At 44.6% G+C, this 13820-nt stretch overlaps 1 long non-coding RNA gene across 1 annotated transcript; it reads left to right on the forward strand.

Moving 5' to 3' along the window:
- The first annotated feature begins 33 nt into the window (after positions 1-33).
- On the forward strand, positions 34-5937 carry LOC112075063 (uncharacterized). The gene is made up of 3 exons (XR_002894912.2): positions 34-202; positions 4841-4919; positions 5290-5937. It is a non-coding gene; the product is annotated as an uncharacterized lncRNA (long non-coding RNA).
- The last annotated feature ends 7883 nt before the right edge of the window (positions 5938-13820 follow it).

Raw genomic sequence — 13820 nt, forward strand, 5'->3', positions numbered from 1 at the left:
CCCCCACCCCTCCCCACAACCCCCAGACCACCTCTTCCCTCCCTCTCCCACCTCACCATCCCCCCTCCATCCTACCCGCCTCCTTCCCTGCCCACCCGCTCCCCTGGTCAGCCAATCGGTGAGCACAAGGAGAGAGACGGACAGAGGGGAGCAGTCCATTCTAGCCAATCCCCATCCCTGAGGCCAGGGAAGGGCCTATGAGGTGGGCAGGATGGGGTTTTTGGGTTGTTATGATGTTCCAATATCCACACTAGAACACCTCTTTGATTCTAGAATGTGTAATACATTGCTTCATTCTAAGTTGTATGCCAGTGGATATTGGAACAGAGCAACAGATGGGTTTTCCAATCGAACGAGCATTCATACTAGACACACTACACCAGAAACATGAGATCCAGATTGTTCAATTAAATTGAAGAATCAGGAATTACATTTAATTGAGAGGAATCTCCTGTAATGATTGGATTTAAATGGAATTGATCCCACCCCTGATTCACTCTCTCATAGGTCAGTAATCTCAGACAACTAAATCTTCCCTCTCTCATAGGTCAGTAATCTCAGACAACTAAATCTTCCCTCTCTCATAGGTCAGTCATCTCAGTCTTGCGTAATTGGTCAGATGCTCTATGTAATTCTGGGTCCACAAGTGTTAAGAGATCGGAACAAAGAGAACCGTAACAGAGATCCACTCTCTCTCTTTGCAAGTTACGTGCAAGTCTATGTCCCTATATGTACCCTCCTCTTATGGGGAAGTCTATGTCCCTATATGTACCCTCCTCTTACGAAATTTGAAAGATGCTAACACCTGCAAAAGATTTGTCCAAAGCTTCGGAACGAATGCTTCTCATTATTTCACGCATCTTGTTGTATCATCATGACAGATCTACGGTACCGTTTGTTTACGATAAGATGTTGGATCTTAACTTGGTCTCTCGTCGCAGAGTATTTTCCTGATGCATCAGGAAATTCAAATGAGCCTTGTGAGTAGGATTGCAATATTCCAGGAACTTTCAATAAATTCCCTGATTTTCCAGAAATCCCAATTGGAGCAAGGGGAAATGAGCAGGAAATCCGGAATCTTCCAACCAGGATTTCAGGAAAACCAGGGAATTTATTGAAAGTTCCTGGAATATTGCAATCTTACTCGTGAGTGGTTGAAAATGAGTAGTTCTCTTTCTCTCCATGTGTGGGCAGTCTAGTCTTTGGGATCAGGGCCTGCTATCAAAATAATGTTCTCTCTCGCTCACTCAAACGCTAGGTCCTACTACTGCAACATTCAAATGTACAAAATGTATCTGAATGCAGACCATACACATCAACAACAACCGCTGTTTTATGTAGCTTAATAACACAACAAAAATAACCTAACAAAACCTATATCCCTCATTTCTTCAGACTTCCATAGCTCCCAGGTTCTGGGGCGTTAGAGGGCATCATTGCTCATGACAGCTACTCATGTAACTCCTTCCCTGGGAAATCTTTTAGTCCCAGGAACCGCTCTGTCGCTGTCCACAATAATGTCCATCTTCCTGGACTTTCTCTCCAGTCCACTTTCTTTACACGTAACATCCCTGAATCCTGCTGGAGGGAAGCCAACACTACAGCCTGCATTGAAGACCTTCCCACCAACACCATGGAGTCCTCCACTCTTCCCTCCACTCTTCCCTCCACTCTTTTCATATGCAGAGGTTCTGCATATCAAATGTTCTGGACGGCTCTGACTTTGGCAACCTCATTCTCTTTCGCCCTCGTTCAAAGATATAGCTTCATGCTTTTCACCAGGGTTGCAACAACTTCACAGCTTCTTCATAACATACACCATGACTTTCTTTCCCACAACTTCTCCATCTGGGATTCTTCCGCCTGCAGACTCTGTCTAAATGTCCAAACGCTCTACACCATTTACACTGCAACGGCCTGGAAATACAATTTCTTACAGTAAAGTATACATACCCCAGCTTCACTCAGGTAGGGAGGGACTCCACATCAAAAAACACAAGAATAGTGTTATCGGAATTAGTTTCCTATATGTTCGTTAACCAATTTAATTATAACAAAGAAAACACTTTGTCCGTTTATAAGAATTTGTAAGATTCTTATTTGCATAAAATAGACAAAGACCAGTGTCCAAATTAATCAATAGCTTTATTCTCGAGAGATCTCTTCTCAAAAAACCATGTACATTAGTTTATATATCACACACAGCGTCATAGTTTTCTAAATGTCCCTCCTCTTCTCCGACAAGGACAAAGCTGACCAAAAGTCCATTCCAACACACTAACGCACATACCTTACACACAATATCTGGATTATCCCCTGAAGTCTCACCATAGTTTATTACCACTTAGCTGCCAGTTCCAGCCCCCCCCCCCCCAGATACGGAAAACCTAGAGGGACTCTTGCTGTCTTCTCTTATCTCCAGAGTTATAGCTTGGTTGGTTCAAACATAGGTTAATGATCCACTTAGTTTTCCTTAGGCACACACATACATTCCTTTCTTCCACAACGGTTATCATTTTTAATTACCCCTTGTCCATGCTACATAACCTCTAATCCTAATGGTTAAGTTCCTGGGTAGAATTATTTAATCATTTATCTTAAACCTTGATAAAATATCTTAACAAATAGAAACAAGGTCCACTCCAGGAATACTCTTCAGCTCCTCGATACCCACTTTCTCTGAGACTCCAGCAATTACTCCCTTGACAGGTGCTCTTCTCCTTAGCTTAAAGCATGATACAGCATGGTCATCAATTCACCTGATACCCAACAGACGCTTCCCCTGTTCAGCGGAAACACAAAGAAATCAAGATCAGCTCACTCCTCACAACCCTCACCGACTCCACTCTACTCACACCTCTCTCCACTATCTTGGATACTTCCAACAGATTTGGCAATTCAGGCCCCAATTGTCCCAGAAACTGGACTCCAGCCAGATAACCAGGTATTCTCCACACTAGGAGTCTTCATTCCCATCCCAATTTATTTCCCTATTATTTTTGGACAGAGGTCCATTCTTCCTTCCTTCCACCGCCATCCGATTCATGTTCCACATCTTTCCTTCATCCGAGTTCTGGTGACCTCGACTCCTAACCCCTCCCGTCTCCATAAACCTCTGCCTGGAGTCTTTGACACTCAACCAAATGAGAACTGCTCGTCGTCGTGGGAACTTCCCTATGAAATTAGTCCAGACACAGACATCATCTTTTAGGGGGCTGTAAATGAGGTGACCAAAAATGGTTGCAAGTGCGAGTGAATTTAGCGCCGTATTCATGGTTTAACGAGACGTCACATGGCGATAATAAGGATCCTGCCTTATAACAGGCTGACTACACCGTTCGCGTTGCAAAATACATTTAGAAATCTATATTATTCAATTATTGCACCCACACTGCTCGCGAGCGTCTGCGTTGCCAAGGGCTAAAATAGAAGTCAGTTTAATTTCTGACACAGATCGCACTGTAAGTCCTGCCTCTCCCATCTCCTCATTGGTTTCTAGAAGCAGGTACCCATGTGCCATCTCCTCATTGGTTATACCTACGTGGGTGACTGAAAGACGAACGAGGTCAGTGGCGATAATGCACCTAATTTATGAAAGTTGCCAATCGCAATATAAAGTCAAGAGAAGAAAAAGCCTGGAAGGAAGAGAGATGACTAGAAACGATTCGGTTGACCGTTTTATGTGTGGATTAATTGTCGGAGTAGAGGACCTTGTGCATTTCAGGTAAAATAACAACTCAATGTTTATATTCCAGGACAAATTAGCTAGCAACAGCAAGCTAGCTAAATAGAACAAATTAGTTGGCAAGTGCAAGATAGCTAGCTAAATTGCCATAAAGGTTTAATGCTTTTTGACCTGTCCCTAAATTAATGTAATTGGTTCAGAGTTTTTTTAAATATTTTAACCTGCGTTTGGTGTGGGACAATTTTTGCACTTTAGCAAACGCCTCGATCAAACCGACCGTGTTATTGCGACCATGCTGCTTAATATTTAGTGCCGTCTAACTTTTTTCATTATGTAATCCATATTTTTTTGTTGTGGATACAACAAACGTTTAACATTCACCTGTTTATTACTAGTTCTGTCAAGTCTACACGTACAACTTGATGCATACATTGGATAAATTCAACGTGTGCACCACACGAACGCAGAACGCACTGCATCTGCCTCTGCAACGCAAGGCTAAAACAGCTTTCCATTGAAAATTAATGTACTTCTGGTGTACCAAAAGGCAAAACACTGTCGGTGTGATCGAGGCGCAACTCTAACCCTTTTCCTAACCTTAACTTAATTAGCCTAACCTGTCACCATAAAACCTGTCACGTTAATTCTCCCAACCTGCTGTGTGAAATCCCCTAACCTGATACAAGATGTCACTTCTGCTAGTCAAAACCAGCAGACCTTCCCTGAGAGCAGTCTTGGTTCCCACTAATGCGATACAGCGTCTAGGTTGGGATGTTCCTTTCCCACGTATCCTTCACCGGGGAGGCGATCCCATTACATCTTACGGTGCACCCGTTTTTAATCAGAATTATTGGTATACAGAAGTCAGCGCTTGGGATAACATTTTCCAGACGAATAAGGAATAACTTCACGAAATGTAAATATGAAGTTTATTTATTCACAAAATGATGTTAAAATGTCGGACGTGATAGCTATTAGCTAGCAGGCGATCTCATCCTGCTTATCGGCTGTTTAGAGATGAATAACTAAACTATCTAATTGTAGATTCAGAAATGTGTCAACCGTGAAGACCCGAACAGTTTTTAAATCATGAATCGGTAACTTGCTACCCAGCTAAAGACATGTAGCAAATCGTTTTTCCCCATTTGTTTTCAGGGACTAAAGTGGGCACCTGATTGTGTTTCACTTCATTGCATTGGCTTGGAAGGAGAAGAACTGCCCGAGTCATTTGGAGGTAAGAGATTTTAACAACATCTGATGAAAAACGTAGGAAATGCAGCCAGCTGTGTTCAATCTGGACCTGCTAGCCAGCCAACTAGCTGCATGCAGTATCTGTTTACCTAGCTAACGTTAGCTAGCTTTATCTTGACAATTTCTCTCCCCCTATTGTGTTGCGCCATTGGGGTTCGTGTTACTAGTTAAAAAATTATAGGCTAAGTTATTCTACTCTTACTGTAAACAACTTGATCAAGTGTAAAATATGCAAAACTGTTAACATGATGATTGCGCACTAATAAAGGCAGTTGTGGCTTTAGCAACTTGAACCAGCACTGAAATTTGAGCAGTGAGGTTAATTTCCCCCCCAATGTCTCTGCTTGTTCCAGGTTGAAGGACATCCCACCCTGTCACTCTGTAGATGTAAAGAATTTGTTGTGAACCTCCCGGCCACCAGGTTAATCACCATATCCCAGGATATTATTCAGGAGTGTGTAACATCACAATGTTAGATAGAAATAGATTGATCCATGTTATTGTTTATCATGCCGATTTGTCAGGACTTTGTAACTTATGAAGCTCATTCTAAAATACAGATGTGATTTCTGTCCCAAAGGATTGAACTGTGTTCAAGTCTTCAATTTAAACCACAATTAGGTGTTAGTGAAGGGCTGGTACAAAAACCTGTAAACTCCTGTCAAATAACATGGCTGTCATAACTACATTTGCCCTCATGTACTGAAGAAGTTTATGAATGTTGGAGGTTAATCTCCTTGAGATATCCCTCACTTGGGAATTATTTTCTACAATGGGCTGTGTTTTAAAGGACTCATATATATATATATATATAATATACACACATACAGGAAAACCAATAAACATTTGAACATTTTTATTCAAAATGCCAAGTGTTGATGTCTCCACGTGTTTCTGGTTCTGAGGCTGGGTCATCTGGGGTCCAAAGGTCATCTGGGGTCCGCAGGTCATCTGGGGTCCGCAGGTCATCTGGGGTCCGCAGGTCATCTGGGGTCCGCAGGTCATCTGGGGTCCGCAGGTCATCTGGGGTCCCGCGGGTCATCTGGGTCCGCGGAGCATTGGGGTCAGCGGGTCGAGCTGGGGTCCAGCGGGTCATCTGGGGTCCGCAGGTCATCTGGGGTCCGCAGGTCTTCTGGGGTCCGCAGGTCATCTGGGGTCCGCAGGTCATCTGGGGTCAGCAGGTCATCTGGTCTTCTGGGTCCGCAGGTCATCTGGGGTCCGCGGGGTCATCTGGGGTCCGCGGGTCATCTGGGTCCGATGGTCCATTCTGGGGTCCGCGGTCATCTGGGGTCCGCAGGTCATCTGGGGTCCGCAGGTTCATCTGGGGTCCGCAGTGTCAATCTGGGGTCGCAGGTCATCTGGGGTCCGCAGGTCATCTGGGGTCCGCAGGTCATCTGGGGTCAGCAGGTCATCTGGTCTTCTGGGGTCCGCAGGTCATCTGGGGTCCGCAGGTCATCTGGGGTTCCGCAGGTCATCTGGGGTCCGCAGGTCATCTGGGGTCCGCAGGTCATCGGGGTCAGCAGGTCATCTGGTCTTCTGGGTTCCGCAGGTCATCTGGGGTTCCGCAGGTCATCTGGGGTCCGCGGGTCATCTGGGTCCGCAGGTCATCTGGGGTCCGCAGGTCATCTGGGGCCGCAGGTCATCTGGGGTCAGCAGGTTCATCTGGTCTTCTGGGGTCCGCAGGTCATCTGGGTCCGCAGGTCATCATCTGGGGTCCGCAGTCATCTGGGGTCCGCGGTCATCTGGGGTCCGCAGGTCATCTGGGGTCCGCGGGTCATCTGGGGTCCGCGGGTCATCTGCCGGTCATGGGGTCCGCGGTCATCTGGGGTCCGCGGGTCATCTGGGTCCGCGGGTCCATCTGGGTCCGCGGGTCCGCGGGTCATCTGGGGTCCGCAGGTCATCTGGGGTCCGCAGGTCATCTGGGGTCCGCGGGTCATCTGTCCAATCAATGAGAGAGAAAGGCATCATTACAACCCTGGATTCATATCATTCAATATATGTTCCTGTTTTGATATGTGTTTATAATTATATTGGACATGTTATCCGTTATCACATGACAGTATAACTAGGCCTTCTAATCTAGGCCTTCTAATCTAGGCCTTCTAATCTAGGCCTTCTAACCTAGGCCTTCTAACCTAGGGTTTCTAACCTAGGCCTTCTAATCTAGTCAGATTGCATCATATCACCTTTCAATAGTAGTCAGCAACTAATATAGAAGTTATATTGAACAATCGTTGTCATTTTAATAATATGCACGGGTTTAGTATTTGTATGAATTAATCACAAAAAATGCTATATTATTTTCACAGTGAAACACCACTATTCTGGCTATTAATCATTCTTAATACGGTCAGTAAAATATCTTATTTAGCGATCTAAAGAAATGTGTATGCTGCATGATATCATGCATGCAAGTTTGCCTGTTAAAGTCTACAACTCTTGTATTCGGTGCATATGATTCTATTTGACGATGTAGCAGACCAGGCAATACGGAGGAGGAACTTATACCATAGGATCATTATTCTGGTTGCTGTCAACTTCATTAACAGGTACTGAGGAGATTGATTCTGTTACTTGTTGTTTGTGTCCGATATTTGCATTTTTTGGGCAGTTGTTCACTGAATTCCTAACAGTAGATACTCACCTGGTACAGTGGCTACAAACGTCTCGCGCTCGGTGGAATCTGTTATCACATGATGCTCGAATCGCATCCCAAGTGTCAGTAACCTACTGGAAAAGTGTCACCTACTAAGGTAGCAGTCTATGGAGGCAGGTAGACAGCAGTCTATGGAGGCAGGCAGACGGCAGTCTATGGAGGCAGGTAGACGGCAGTCTATGGAGGCAGGTAGACAGCAGTCTATGGAGGCAGGTAGACAGCAGTCTATGGAGGCAGGTAGACGGCAGTCTATGGAGGCAGGTAGACGGCAGTCCTGAGAGGCAGGTAGACGGCAGTCTACGGAGGCAGGTAGACGGCGGTCTACGGAGGCAGGTAGACGGCGGCCTACGGAGGCAGGTAGACGGCGGCCTACGGAGGCAGGTAGACGGCGGTCTACGGAGGCAGGTAGACGGCGGCCTACGGAGGCAGGTATACGGCAGTCTACGGAGGCAGGTAGACGGCAGTCTACGGAGGCAGGTAGACGGCAGTCTACGGAGGCAGGTAGACGGCAGTCTATGGAGGCAGGTAGACGGCAGTCTATGGAGGCAGGTAGACGGCAGCCTATGGAGGCAGGTAGACGGCAGCCTATGGAGGCAGGGTAATTACAACAGTCTAATGGAGGCAGGTAGCAACGGCAGTCTAATGGAGGCAGGTAGACGGCAGTCTATGGAGGGCAGGTAGAGGGCAGTGAGCACTGAGCACGAACTCGTGATGCTCGAAGCCGAAAAGCGAGCTGCTCAGACCACTGCATTGTATAGCCTACAACACCGCTTCCAGCTTCCCCCTGGTACGGTCCTGCATTGTATAGCCTGCAACCACCCGCTTTCAGCTTCCCCTAGGTACGGTCCTGATGATAGCCTGCAACCACCCCTTTCCAGCTTCCCCTAGGTACGGTACTGCATTGTAATAGCTGCAACCACCCCTTTTCTAGTTGCCCCTAGGTAAAGGTCCTGCATTGTATAGCCGCAACACCCTCCAGCTTCCCCCTAGGTACGGTACTGCATTGTATAGCCTGCAACCACCGATTCCAGCTTCCCCCTAGGTACGGTCCTGCATTGTACAGCCTGCAACCACCGATTCCAGCTTCCCCCTAGGTACGGTCCTGCATTGTACAGCCTGCAACCACCCCTTTCTAGCTTCCCCCTAGGTACAGTACTGCATTGTATAGCCTGCAACCACCGCTTCCAGCTGCCCCTGGCAGCGATTCTAAATATTAAATATTCATTCAAATCCTCCTGCAGCAGGATTATGTTCCTCCTTTCGACAAAATGGGTCATATTAAGATCCAACATCTGTAGTCTGTCCACGAGAGATTAAAAGTGCAGTGACCGGATGATGATGATGATGATGATGATGATGATGATAAATTCCCTCTACACAACCAGAACACACATGTGGTCTTGTACCTTTTTCCAAAGTGTTAATAAAAGAAAGCGACTGGATTCCTGCTCTACTCCTCCTTGTCCTCCTGAAAGGGGTTTTCAACCAACACCTGTCCCCTATAGAAAGGCTACACAGAGTGGACAAAACATTAAGAACACTTTTCTAATATTGAGTTGCACCCCCCCCCCTGTTTACCCTAATAACAGCCTCAATTTGGTGCGGCAGGTAGCCTAGTGGTTAGAGCGTTGAGCCAGTTACCGAAAGGTTGCTAGAGCTGACAGGGTAAAAATCTGTCGTTCTGCCCCTGAACAAGGCAGTTAATCCACTGTTCCTAGGCCGTCATTGTAAATAAGAATTTGTCTTAACTGACTTGCCTAGTTCAATAAAATAAAAATTTGTCGGGGCATGAACTCTACAAGGTGTCAAGTGTTCCACAGGGGTGCTGGCCCATGTTGACTCCAATGCTTCCCACAGTTGTGTCAAGTTGACTGGATGTCCTTTGGGTGGTGGACCATTCTTGATACATATGGGAAACTGTTGAGCGTGAAAAACGCCAGCAGCGTTGCAGTTCTTTACACAAACCGGTGTGTCTGGCACCAACTACCCCGTTCAAAGACACTTAAATATGTTGTCTTGCCCATTCGCCCTCTGAATGGCACACAGACGCAATACAAGTCGCTTAAAAATCCTTCTTTAATGAACCTGTCTCCTCTTCATCTAGTACAGAAGAGTTTCTCTCTCTCAGCCAAGCCACCCCTGTTTTACATGTTATCTGGCAGAGTGGGAATTGATCTTGAGAAAGCATGTTGGGTGTATTGATATTTAAATACCCCCCCAAAAAACGACTTAAGTAAAAAATACTTGAAAGTACTACTTAAGTACTTTACACTACTGGTATTTAAATTCACTGACTGACCCTTTTTAGGAATGTACTGTATACACACACTGTCCGTCTGTAAGAATACTTACTATTACCCAAATACTATTTCACACACTGTCTGTCTGTAAGACACTTCCACAGTCCCAAATACTATTACACACACTGTCCGTCTGTAAGACACTTCCACAGTCCCAAATACTATTTCACACACTTTGTTCCTTTTCTCTTTATTAGTCGATTTGGTGTTGATTCTACTGTCTATTGATCCTCTCTTTCTGATGTCAATACTATCTTTGTTTTCTTTCTGGAGACTGTATGTGGTCCCTCCCTCTCTGTCTGGCACCCTATTGCCCAGTGCAGTGCACTACCAGGACCTATTGGTCAAACGTAGTGCACTAAATAGGGAATAGAGTGCAGTTTGGAACATAGTCTCTGAGTGGTGTGACAGAGTAGACTGGGGTTTTGTGTTTCTCTCCTCTAGACACTCTCAGCCTTGTTAGTATTTTCAGATGTGTGGCTGCAAGTCTTTCAATAAAAAGTCTAAAACACTTATATTCTTTTTTTAAGGTGTTGTCGCTCTCTGATTCTTATGTGTATGCCGGTGCTCTCTGCATCTTGTGAGATGTCAGAGAAATCCAATATTTACCCTGAACACAACTGTATGTACACACACACACACCAAACAATAGATAATTTGACAGCTATAGTACTTATGGATCATTGCAAGACTGCAGTAACCGAGAAAAGGTCACAATAACAGAGAAAATGTCAAAGCCCCCCCCCCCTAAAATTTTGAGGGTTTTGGCATAAACATTTAAAATAAGTTCTGAGGTAAACACAGGCTTAGAAGATCTTATACTATTTGCATATTAGCATTCCCAGTCACGTGAAATCCATAGATTAGGGCCTAATGAATTTATTTCAGATGACTGATTTCCTTAAATGAACTGTAACTCAGTAAAATCTTTGAATTTGTTTGCGTTTTATATTTTTTGTTTTGTGTACAATGTTGTTGATCCATCCTTCGTTTTCTCTGATCACAGTCATTAAACTCCGTAACTGTTTTAAAGTCACCATTGGTGAAATTCCTGAGCGGTTTCCTTCTTCTCCAGCAACTGAGTTAGGAAGGACCCCGGTATCTTTGTAGTGACTGGATGTATTGATACACCTGTTAAATGTAAAACAAGGGAGATCTCGGTTTGTTGTTTTGGGAATTTTTTTGTCATTAAACAAAGTCAAGGTAAAGTCTCTTGAAAATGTTTGGTTAGTAGCTAGCTACCTTTTGAGTTTGGATCCCGTGAGACGGTTGGCATCAGTTGCTGGGACCGCTACTATCTATCCAGTGATCCTGCCCGGGTCTGAGGAGCTGCTTGGTGTAGCAGCTAGCCAAATGGGTCTTCCAACTGGACAATGACCCCAAGCATACTTCCAAAGTTGTGGCAAAATGGCTTAAGGACAACAAAGTCAAGGAATTGGAGTGGTCATCACAAAACCCTGACCTCAATCCTATAGAACATTTGTGGGCAGAACTGAAAAAGCGTGTGTGAGCAAGGAGGCCTACAAACCTGACTCAGTTACACCAGCTTTGTCAGGAGGAATGGGCCAAAGTTCACCCAACTTATTGTGGGAAGCTTGTGGAAGGCTACCCGATACGGTTGACCCAACTTAAACAATTTAAAGGCAAATCTACCAAATACTAATTGAGCGTATGTAAACTTCTGACCCACTGGGAATGTGATGAAAGAAATAAAAGCTGAAATAAATTATTCTCTGCTATTATTCTGACATTTCACATTCTTAAAGTAAAGTGGTGAACCTAACAGACCTAAGACAGGGAATTTTTACTTGGATTAAATGTCAGGAATTGTGAAAAACTGAGTTTAACTGTATTTGTCTAAGGTGTATGTAAACTTCCGACTTCAACTGTATGTGGTCATTAGAGAAAAATATGCACGTTATGTTATGATATCATCACGTTAGACCTACTTAAACTAAAATGTTATGACAAAGCGGCTATACTAAACTGATAGGCCTAATCGATATTCCGGTCGTGTCGTGACCCCCGACAGGGGGACCGCTGCTTTCAATGGAATTATGGGCAGAAAGATACATTTAATCGAATCCGATGGCTTATTCATAACAAAACCATTTGATGTTGCCAATTATTTTTTAATGATTACTTCATTGGCACAGTGGGCAAATGTAGGCAGGAAATGCCAACAATTAACAGTGAGCCATCGTATTTATGTATAAAAAAATTATTGGCCAGATATACCCCTCCCCCGCCCCTCATATATAAATAATTATTAAAGAAAACCATTGCAAGTTAGAATTTTGTAAAGTTAGTGTGGGAGAGGTGGAAAAATTATTGTTATCGATCAATAATGACAAACTTCCTGGCATCGACAACTTAGATGGAAAGCTACTGAGGATGGTAGCTGACTCTATAGCCACTCCTATCTGTCATATCTTTAATCTGAGACGAGAGGGAAGTCTTTGTCCTCAGACCTGGAGGGAAGTCTTTGTCCTCAGGCCTGGAGGGAAGCCTTTGTCCTCAGGCCTGGAGGGAAGTCTTTGTCCTCAGGCCTGGAGGGAAGTCTTTGTCCTCAGGCCTGGAGGGAAGTCTTTGTCCTCAGACCTGGAGGGAAGTCTTTGTCCTCAGGCCTGGAGGGAAGTCTTTGTCCTCAGGCCTGGAGGGAAGTCTTTGTCCTCAGGCCTGGAGGGAAGTCTTTNCCTGGAGGGAAGTCTTTGTCCTCAGGCCTGGAGGGAAGTCTTTGTCCTCAGGCCTGGAGGGAAGTCTTTGTCCTCAGGCCTGGAGGGAAGTCTTTGTCCTCAGGCCTGGAGGGAAGCCAAAGTCATTCCGCTGCCCAAGAGTGGTAAAGCAGCCTTTACTGGTTGTAACAGCAGACCTATCAGCTTGCTGCCAGCTCTTAGCAAACTGTTGAAAATAATGGTGTTTGACCAAATACAATGCTATTTCTCTGTAAACAAATTAACAACAGACTTTCAGCATGCTTGTAGAGAAGGGCACTCAACATGTACTGCACTGACACAAATGACTGATGATTGGTTGAAAGAAATTGATAATAAGAAGATTGTGGGAGCTGTACTGTTAGATTTCAGTGCAGCCTTTTATATTATTGACCATAACCTGTTGTTAAAAAAACTTGCTTTTCAACCTCTGCCATATCGTGGATTCAGAGCCATCTATCTAATAGAACTCAGAGGGTTTTCTTTTTTTATTTTTTATTTTATTTTAATTTTACCCCCTTTTCTCCCCAATTTTCGTGGTTTCCAATCGCTAGTAATTACTATCTTGTCTCATCGCTACAACTCCCGTACGGGCTCGGGAGAGACGAAGGTCGAAAGCCAAAAGTCAAAGGGTTTTCTTTAATGGAAGCTTCTCTAATGTCAAATATGTCAAGTGTGGTGTACCGCAGGGCAGCTCTCTAGGCCCTCTACTCGTTTTTATTTTTTACCAATGACCTGCCACTGGCCTTAAACAAAGCATGTGTGTCCATGTATGCTGATGATTCAACCATTTACGCACCTGCAACCACAGCTAATGAAGTAACTGAAACCTCTAAAACTAAGAGCATTGTATTTGGTACAAATCATTCCCTAAGTTCTAGACCTCAGCTGAATCTGGTCATGAATGGTGTGGCTGTTGAACAAGTTGAGGAGACTAAATTACTTGACGTTACCTTAGATTGTAAACTGTCATGGTCAAAACATATAGATTCAATGGTTGTAAAGATGGGGAGATGTCTAGCTGTAATAAAGAGATGCTCTGCTTTTTTGACACCACACTCCAAAATGCAAGTTCTGCAGGCTCTAGTTTTGTCTAATCAAATGGTCAAGTGCCGCAAGGAAAGACTTAGTTAAGCTGCAGCTGGCCCAGATCAGAGTGACACCTCTTGCTCTTCATTGTAATCAGAGGGCTGATATAAATACTATGCTGCCAG

Source organism: Salvelinus sp. IW2-2015, unplaced genomic scaffold (assembly GCF_002910315.2).
Source record: "Salvelinus sp. IW2-2015 unplaced genomic scaffold, ASM291031v2 Un_scaffold2969, whole genome shotgun sequence".
Taxonomy (NCBI): domain Eukaryota; kingdom Metazoa; phylum Chordata; class Actinopteri; order Salmoniformes; family Salmonidae; genus Salvelinus; species Salvelinus sp. IW2-2015.